The 7,379-nt window shown below is 63.7% G+C and overlaps 1 non-coding gene across 1 annotated transcript; it reads left to right on the top strand.

Annotated features, from left to right (window-relative positions):
- The first annotated feature begins 5,916 nt into the window (after positions 1–5,916).
- On the top strand, positions 5,917–6,035 carry LOC131868091 (5S ribosomal RNA). The gene has a single exon (XR_009366584.1). It is a non-coding gene; the product is annotated as a 5S ribosomal RNA (ribosomal RNA).
- The last annotated feature ends 1,344 nt before the right edge of the window (positions 6,036–7,379 follow it).

The raw sequence follows: 7,379 nt of genomic DNA, 5'->3' as shown, positions 1-7,379 counted from the left end.
TTTTTAGTTTTTCGCCGGGCGTCGCAATGCTATTTGAATAAACCTTTTGCCCGTTTGCGTTCTCGTCGGGGCCGGGCCGGGCCGGGGTGCGCTGCCCGCACTACCGCGCGCGCGGGGGGCGACACCGAGCGCGCACCCGAGGCGCCCCGAGCACACAGGCCACGGTGCAACCCGGGCGTTGTGCGCGCACCCCGGTGCGCCCGAGGTGCTGCGCGCGCACCCAGGTGAAATCGGTGTGCACCTCGGCCAGTGCGCGCTCGGTCGAGTCGCGCACGTTGGCCAAGGTGCACGGTGATGTTTCTTACTCTAAGGTTCCGCACCAGACGCCCGGGACAGGTGAGCGAAGCTGGGCGGGGCCGGGTGCGCGGCCGGGGCAGGTGCACGCAGCTGGAGAGAGCTTTGGAGCACACCAGAGGTGCGCACCTTGGAGCACACTTCGGAGCGCACCAATGATGCGCTCCATTCAAAAGTTTCCTGAAAAGGCAAAAAAAGTTGAGATTATAGAATTTCCCACTTGAGAGATTGTAAAAAAAAAAAATTTAAAATGAAGGAAACGCGGGTGCCAAGGTGTGCGCGCCCGGGTGCGCAGCCCAGCCAAGGTGTGCGCACCAAGGCGCCCACCCTGGCGAAGGTGCACGCAAGGTGCGCACCCGAGGCAAACCGGACAATTAACCCAACTTTCGACTTCGCGCGCACCTGCGCACCTTGGAGCGCACTTCGGAGCGCTCCTTGGTGCGCACCAATCTTGGGCACCTCGGAGTGCACCATGGCGCCCACCAAGGTGCGCACCCGGGGCAAACCGAGCTCCGACTTCGTGCGCACCTTGGAGCGCACGAAAGGTGCGCACCATGGCGCCCACCAAGGTGCGCAGCCCAGCCAAGGCGTGCGCATCAAGGTGCGCACCCTGGCGAAGGTGCGCACCCGGGGCAAACCGAGCTCCGACTTCGTGCGCACCTTGGAGCGCACAAAGGGTGCGCAACCCAGCCAAGGTGTGCGCACCCCGGGCAAACCGAGCTCCGAATCGTGCGCACCTTGGAGCACACTTCGGAGCCCTCCTTGGTGCGCACCGATGTTGCGCACCTCGGAGCGCACCCGGGGAAAACAATGCAATTAACCCGACTTTCGACTTCGTGGGCACCTCGGAGCGCTCTCGGGTTCGCACCTCGGAGCACACCGAGGTGCGCACCTTTGATGCGCTGCCTTCACCAATTTCCAGAAAAGGCAAGAAAACATTGAGAAGGTGTGCGCACCGAGGTGCCCACCCTGGCGAAGGTGCACGCGAGGTGCGCACCCGGGGCAAACCGGGCTCCGACTTCGTGCACGCCATGCTGCGCACCTTGGAGGGCCATGGTGCGCACCTTGGAGCACACTTCGGAGCGCTCAATGGTGCCCAACCCAGCCAAGGTGCCCACCGCGGCGAAGGTGCACGCGAGGTGCGCACCCGGGGCAAACCGGGCTCCGACTTCGTGCACGCCGCACCTTGGAGCACACTTCGGAGCGCTCCTTGGTGCGCACCAGGGCGCGCAACCCAGCCGAGGTGCCCACCCCGGCGAAGGTGCACGCGGGGTGCGCACCCGGGGCAAACCGGGCTCCGACTTCGTGCACGCCATGGTGCCCACCGCGGCGAAGGTGCACGCGAGGTGCGCACCCGGGGCAAACCGGGCTCCGACTTCGTGCACGCCGCACCTTGGAGCACACTTCGGAGCGCTCCTTGGTGCGCACCAGGGCGCGCAACCCAGCCGAGGTGCCCACCCCGGCGAAGGTGCACGCGAGGTGCGCACCCGGGGCAAACCGGGCTCCGACTTCGTGCACGCCATGGTGCCCACCGCGGCGAAGGTGCACGCGAGGTGCGCACCCGGGGCAAACCGGGCTCCGACTTCGTGCACGCCGCACCTTGGAGCACACTTCGGAGCGCTCCTTGGTGCGCACCATGGTGCCCACCAGGGCGCGCAACCCCGCCGAAGGTGCACGCGAGGTGCGCACCCGGGGCAAACCGGGCTCCGACTTCGTGCACGCCGCACCTTGGAGCACACTTCGGAGCGCTCCTTGGTGCGCACCAGGGCGCGCAACCCCGCCGAAGGTGCACGCGAGGTGCGCACCCGGGGCAAACCGGGCTCCGACTTCGTGCACGCCATGGTGCGCACCAGGGTGCCCACCGCGGCGAAGGTGCGCACCCGGGGCAAACCGGGCTCCGACTTCGTGCACGCCGCACCTTGGAGCACACTTCGGAGCGCTCCTTGGTGCGCACCAGGGCGCGCAACCCAGCCGAGGTGCCCACCCCGGCGAAGGTGCACGCGAGGTGCGCACCCGGGGCAAACCGGGCTCCGACTTCGTGCACGCCATGGTGCCCACCGCGGCGAAGGTGCGCACCCGGGGCAAACCGGGCTAGGACTTCGTGCACGCCGCACCTTGGAGCACACTTTGGAGCGCTCCTTGGTGCGCACCATGGTGCCCACCAGGCCGCGCAACCCAGCCAAGGTGTGCGCACCAAGGTGCACGCGAGGTGCGCACCCGGGGCAAACCGGGGTCCGGCTTCGTGCACGCCGCACCTTGGAGCACACATCGGGGCGCTCCCGGGTTCGCACCGGCGTTGCGCACCGTGGTGGGCACCTCGGAGCGCACCGTGGTGGGCACCTCGGAGCACACCAAGGTGGGCAGCGAGGTGCGCACCTTTGATGCGATGCCTTCACTAATTTCCATAAAAGGCAAAAAAAAACGAGATTTTAAAATTTCCGTTTTGAAAGATAGTGAGAAAAAGGGAATGCTGGTGCCATCTTGAGCCCGCCCTGGTGCGCAGCCCAGCCAAGGTGTGCGCACCAAGGTGCCCACCCTGGCGAAGGTGCGCGCCCGGGCAATTAACCCAACTTCCAACTTCGCGCGCGCCAGGGTGGGAGCGCACCCAACAACCGGGCCTGGGAAGAGCCAATGCGAGAAACCCCACCAAACGCTCTGACAAAAAAAGAGGGGGCGCTCCAGTAACCCCGCTTCGGAGCGCACCCTGGGCAAACCCAGCCAGGGTGCCCACCCCGGCCAAGGTGCAGGCGAGGTGCGCACCCGGGGCAAACCGGGCTCCGACAACGTGCACGCCGCACCTTGGAGCACACTTCGTAGCGCTCCCGGGTGCGCACCTCAGAGCACACCAAGGTGGGCAGCGAGGTGCGCACCTTTGATGCGCTGCCTTCACTAATTTCCAGAAAAGGCAAAAAAAAGAGGAGATTTTAAAATTTCCGTTTTGAAAGATAGTGAAAAAAACGGAACGCGGGTGCCATCTTGAGCCCGCCCTGGTGCACAGCCCAGGTAAGGTGCCCACCCTGGCAAAGGTGCGCACCCGGGCAATTAACCCTACTTCCGACTTCGTGCGCGCCAGGGTGGCAACCGGGCCTGGGAAGAGCCAATGCGAGAAACCCCACCAAACGCTCCGACAAAAAAAGAGGCGGCGCTCCAATAACCCCGCTTCGGAGCGCAGCCGGGGCAAACCCAGCCAAGGTGCCCACCCCGACGAAGGTGCACGCGAGGTGCGCACCCGGGGCAAACCGGGCTCCGACAACGTGCACGCAGCACCTTGGAGCACACTTCGAAGCACTCCCGGGTGCCCACCGGCGTTGCGCACCGTGGTGGGCAGCGAGGTGCGCACCTTTGATGCGCTGCCTTCACTAATTTCCAGAAAAGGCAAAAAAAAATGAGATTTTAAAATTTCCGTTTTGAAAGATAGTGAAAAAAACGGAACGCGGGTGCCATCTTGAGCCCGCCCTGGTGCGCAGCCCAGGCAAGGCATGCGCACCAAGGTGCCCACCCGCGGTGCACGCCCGGGGCAAACCGGGCTCCGACTTCGTGCAGGCCGCACCTTGGAGCACACTTCGGAGCGCTCCTTGGTGCGCACCATGGTGCCCACCAGGGCGCACCCGGGGCAAACCGGGCTCCGACTTCGTGCACGCCGCACCTTGGAGCACACATCGGAGCGCTCCCAGGTTCGCACCAGCGTTGCGCACCTTTGATGCGCTGCCTTCACTAATTTCCAGAAAAGGCAAAAAAAAACGATATTTTAAAATTTCCGTTCTGAAAGATAGTGAAAAAAACGGAACGCGGGTGCCATCTTGAGCCCTTCCTGGTGCGCAGCCCAGGCAAGTTGTGCGCACCAAGGTGCCCACCCTGGCGGAGGTGCGCGCCCGGGGCAAACCGGGCTCCGACTTCGTGCACTGCATGGTGCCCACCAAGGCGCGCAACCCAGCCAAGGTGCCCACCGCAGCGAAGGTGCACGCGAGGTGCGCACCCGAGGTGCACACCCGGGGCAAACCGAGCTCCGACTTCGTGCACGCCGCACCTTGGAGCACACTTCAGAGCGCTCCTTGGTGCGCACCAGGGCGCGCAACCCAGCCAAGGTGCTCACCCCGGCGAAGGTGCACGCGAGGTGCGCACCCGGGGCAAGCCGGGCTCGGACTTCGTGCACGCCGCACCTTGGAGCACACATCGGAGCGCTCCCGGGTTCGCACCAGCATTGCGCACCTTTGATGCGCTGCCTTCACTAATTTCCAGAAAAGGCAAAAAAAAAAAAAAAACGAGATTTTAAAATTTCCGTTTTGAAAGATAGTGAAAAAAACGGAACGCGGGTGCCATCTTGAGCCCGCCCTGGTGTGCAGCCCAGGCAAGTTGTGCGCACCAAGGCACCCACCCTGGCCAAGGTGGGTCACGGGGTGGGTCCTAGGGTGGGTAACGGGGTGGGTACTAAGGTGCGTGCCAAGGTGGGTCATGGGGTGGGTGCCAAGGTGGGCACCAGGGTGGGTGTGCACCAACCCTAGCCAGGGTAGGTCACGGGGTGGTTGTCGGGGTGGGCGTCAAGGAGCCAAGGTGGGTGGCAAGTAGCCAAGTTGCGTGCCAAGGTGGGTGTCGGGGTGGGTGCCAAGGATCCAAGGTGGGTGCCAAGGAACCAAGGTGGGTGTCTGGGTGGGTGCCGAGGTGGGAGCCAGGGTGGGTCCCAAGGTGAGTGCAAAGGTGGGTGCCAGGGTCAAGGTGAGTGCCAATGTGGGTTCCAAGGTGCCAGGGTCAGGGTGAGTGCCAATGTGGGTTCAAAGGTGCTAAGTTGGGTGCGAGGTTGGGTGCGAGGGTGGGTGGGTGCCAAGGTGTGCTAGGTGGAAGCCCGGGTGGGTCGGCATCCCATGGGTGTCGAGTTGGGTGCCTGATGGGTGCTTCTTGTCAAGTTTTAGTCGTCGGGACTCATTTCGAGCCTTAGAGGTCGTTTCTTGTCCGGTTGCCCTGTCTTCGACCTGGGAACCCAATTTTGGTCCTCGGGTCCCATTTTTTTTTGTCTCGCATCCCACTTTTGGCCTGTGGCCTTTTCGGGGTCGATTCTCGTTTTGGGCATCAGAGCATGTTTCTTCTCCTAAAACCCAATATTTGTTTATTAAGTCTCGGAACACATTTTTGTTCTCGTGGACCCATCATGGGTCTTGGAACGCATTTGTGGTCCTTGGGTCCCATTTTGCATCCCGAAACTTGTGTTTTGGTGCTTGATCCCTATTTTGGGTGCCCACCTTGCACCAAGTGCGCACCCGGGGCAAACCGAGCGCCTTGGTGCACCGGGGCAAGATCGAGCGTGCACCCGAGGCGCCCCGAACATGCACCAAGGTGCACTCGGCCCACATGTGAGCGCAGGTCGTTGCGCCCGAGGTGGTGTGTGGGCACCGCGTTGCAGACGGGACACTGCACGCACACGACGCCCCGTCCAGGTGCACGCACGTAGGCCGGGCCGGGTGCACACCCGACGCCCTAGCAAGGTGCGCGCACCCGGGCAGGGCTCACACTTGGCGAACGGGGCGCACTTCGCGAGGGAGGGTGTGCACCTCGACGGGGGTGGGTGGCCGGGGTGGATTCGCACGTGGGTCGCGGTTTGCTAAGTACACACTGCGACAAGCTCATAACGGGTGCGATCATACCAGCGTTAGTGCACCGGATCCCATCAGAACTCCGCAGTTAAGCGCGCTTGGGCCGGAGTAGTACTGGGATGGGTGACCTCCCGGGAAGTCCCGGTGTTGCACCCTTTTTTAGTTTTTCGCCGGGCGTCGCAATGCTATTTGAATAAACCTTTTGCCCGTTTGCGTTCTCGTCGGGGCCGGGCCGGGCCGGGGTGCGCTGCCCGCACTACCGCGCGCGCGGGGGGCGACACCGAGCGCGCACCCGAGGCGCCCCGAGCACACAGGCCACGGTGCAACCCGGGCGTTGTGCGCGCACCCCGGTGCGCCCGAGGTGCTGCGCGCGCACCCAGGTGAAATCGGTGTGCACCTCGGCCAGTGCGCGCTCGGTCGAGTCGCGCACGTTGGCCAAGGTGCACGGTGATGTTTCTTACTCTAAGGTTCCGCACCAGACGCCCGGGACAGGTGAGCGAAGCTGGGCGGGGCCGGGTGCGCGGCCGGGGCAGGTGCACGCAGCTGGAGAGAGCTTTGGAGCACACCAGAGGTGCGCACCTTGGAGCACACTTCGGAGCGCACCAATGATGCGCTCCATTCAAAAGTTTCCTGAAAAGGCAAAAAAAGTTGAGATTATAGAATTTCCCACTTGAGAGATTGTAAAAAAAAAAAATTTAAAATGAAGGAAACGCGGGTGCCAAGGTGTGCGCGCCCGGGTGCGCAGCCCAGCCAAGGTGTGCGCACCAAGGCGCCCACCCTGGCGAAGGTGCACGCAAGGTGCGCACCCGAGGCAAACCGGACAATTAACCCAACTTTCGACTTCGCGCGCACCTGCGCACCTTGGAGCGCACTTCGGAGCGCTCCTTGGTGCGCACCAATCTTGGGCACCTCGGAGTGCACCATGGCGCCCACCAAGGTGCGCACCCGGGGCAAACCGAGCTCCGACTTCGTGCGCACCTTGGAGCGCACGAAAGGTGCGCACCATGGCGCCCACCAAGGTGCGCAGCCCAGCCAAGGCGTGCGCATCAAGGTGCGCACCCTGGCGAAGGTGCGCACCCGGGGCAAACCGAGCTCCGACTTCGTGCGCACCTTGGAGCGCACAAAGGGTGCGCAACCCAGCCAAGGTGTGCGCACCCCGGGCAAACCGAGCTCCGAATCGTGCGCACCTTGGAGCACACTTCGGAGCCCTCCTTGGTGCGCACCGATGTTGCGCACCTCGGAGCGCACCCGGGGAAAACAATGCAATTAACCCGACTTTCGACTTCGTGGGCACCTCGGAGCGCTCTCGGGTTCGCACCTCGGAGCACACCGAGGTGCGCACCTTTGATGCGCTGCCTTCACCAATTTCCAGAAAAGGCAAGAAAACATTGAGAAGGTGTGCGCACCGAGGTGCCCACCCTGGCGAAGGTGCACGCGAGGTGCGCACCCGGGGCAAACCGGGCTCCGACTTCGTGCACGCCATGCTGCGCACCTTGGAGG

The sequence above is a fragment of the Cryptomeria japonica genome, unplaced genomic scaffold, assembly GCF_030272615.1.
Source record: "Cryptomeria japonica unplaced genomic scaffold, Sugi_1.0 HiC_scaffold_195, whole genome shotgun sequence".
NCBI classification, from domain to species: Eukaryota; Viridiplantae; Streptophyta; class Pinopsida; order Cupressales; family Cupressaceae; genus Cryptomeria; species Cryptomeria japonica.
The sequence above is the reverse complement of the archived record's forward strand: the minus strand, read 5'-3'. Positions and strand labels throughout refer to the sequence as shown.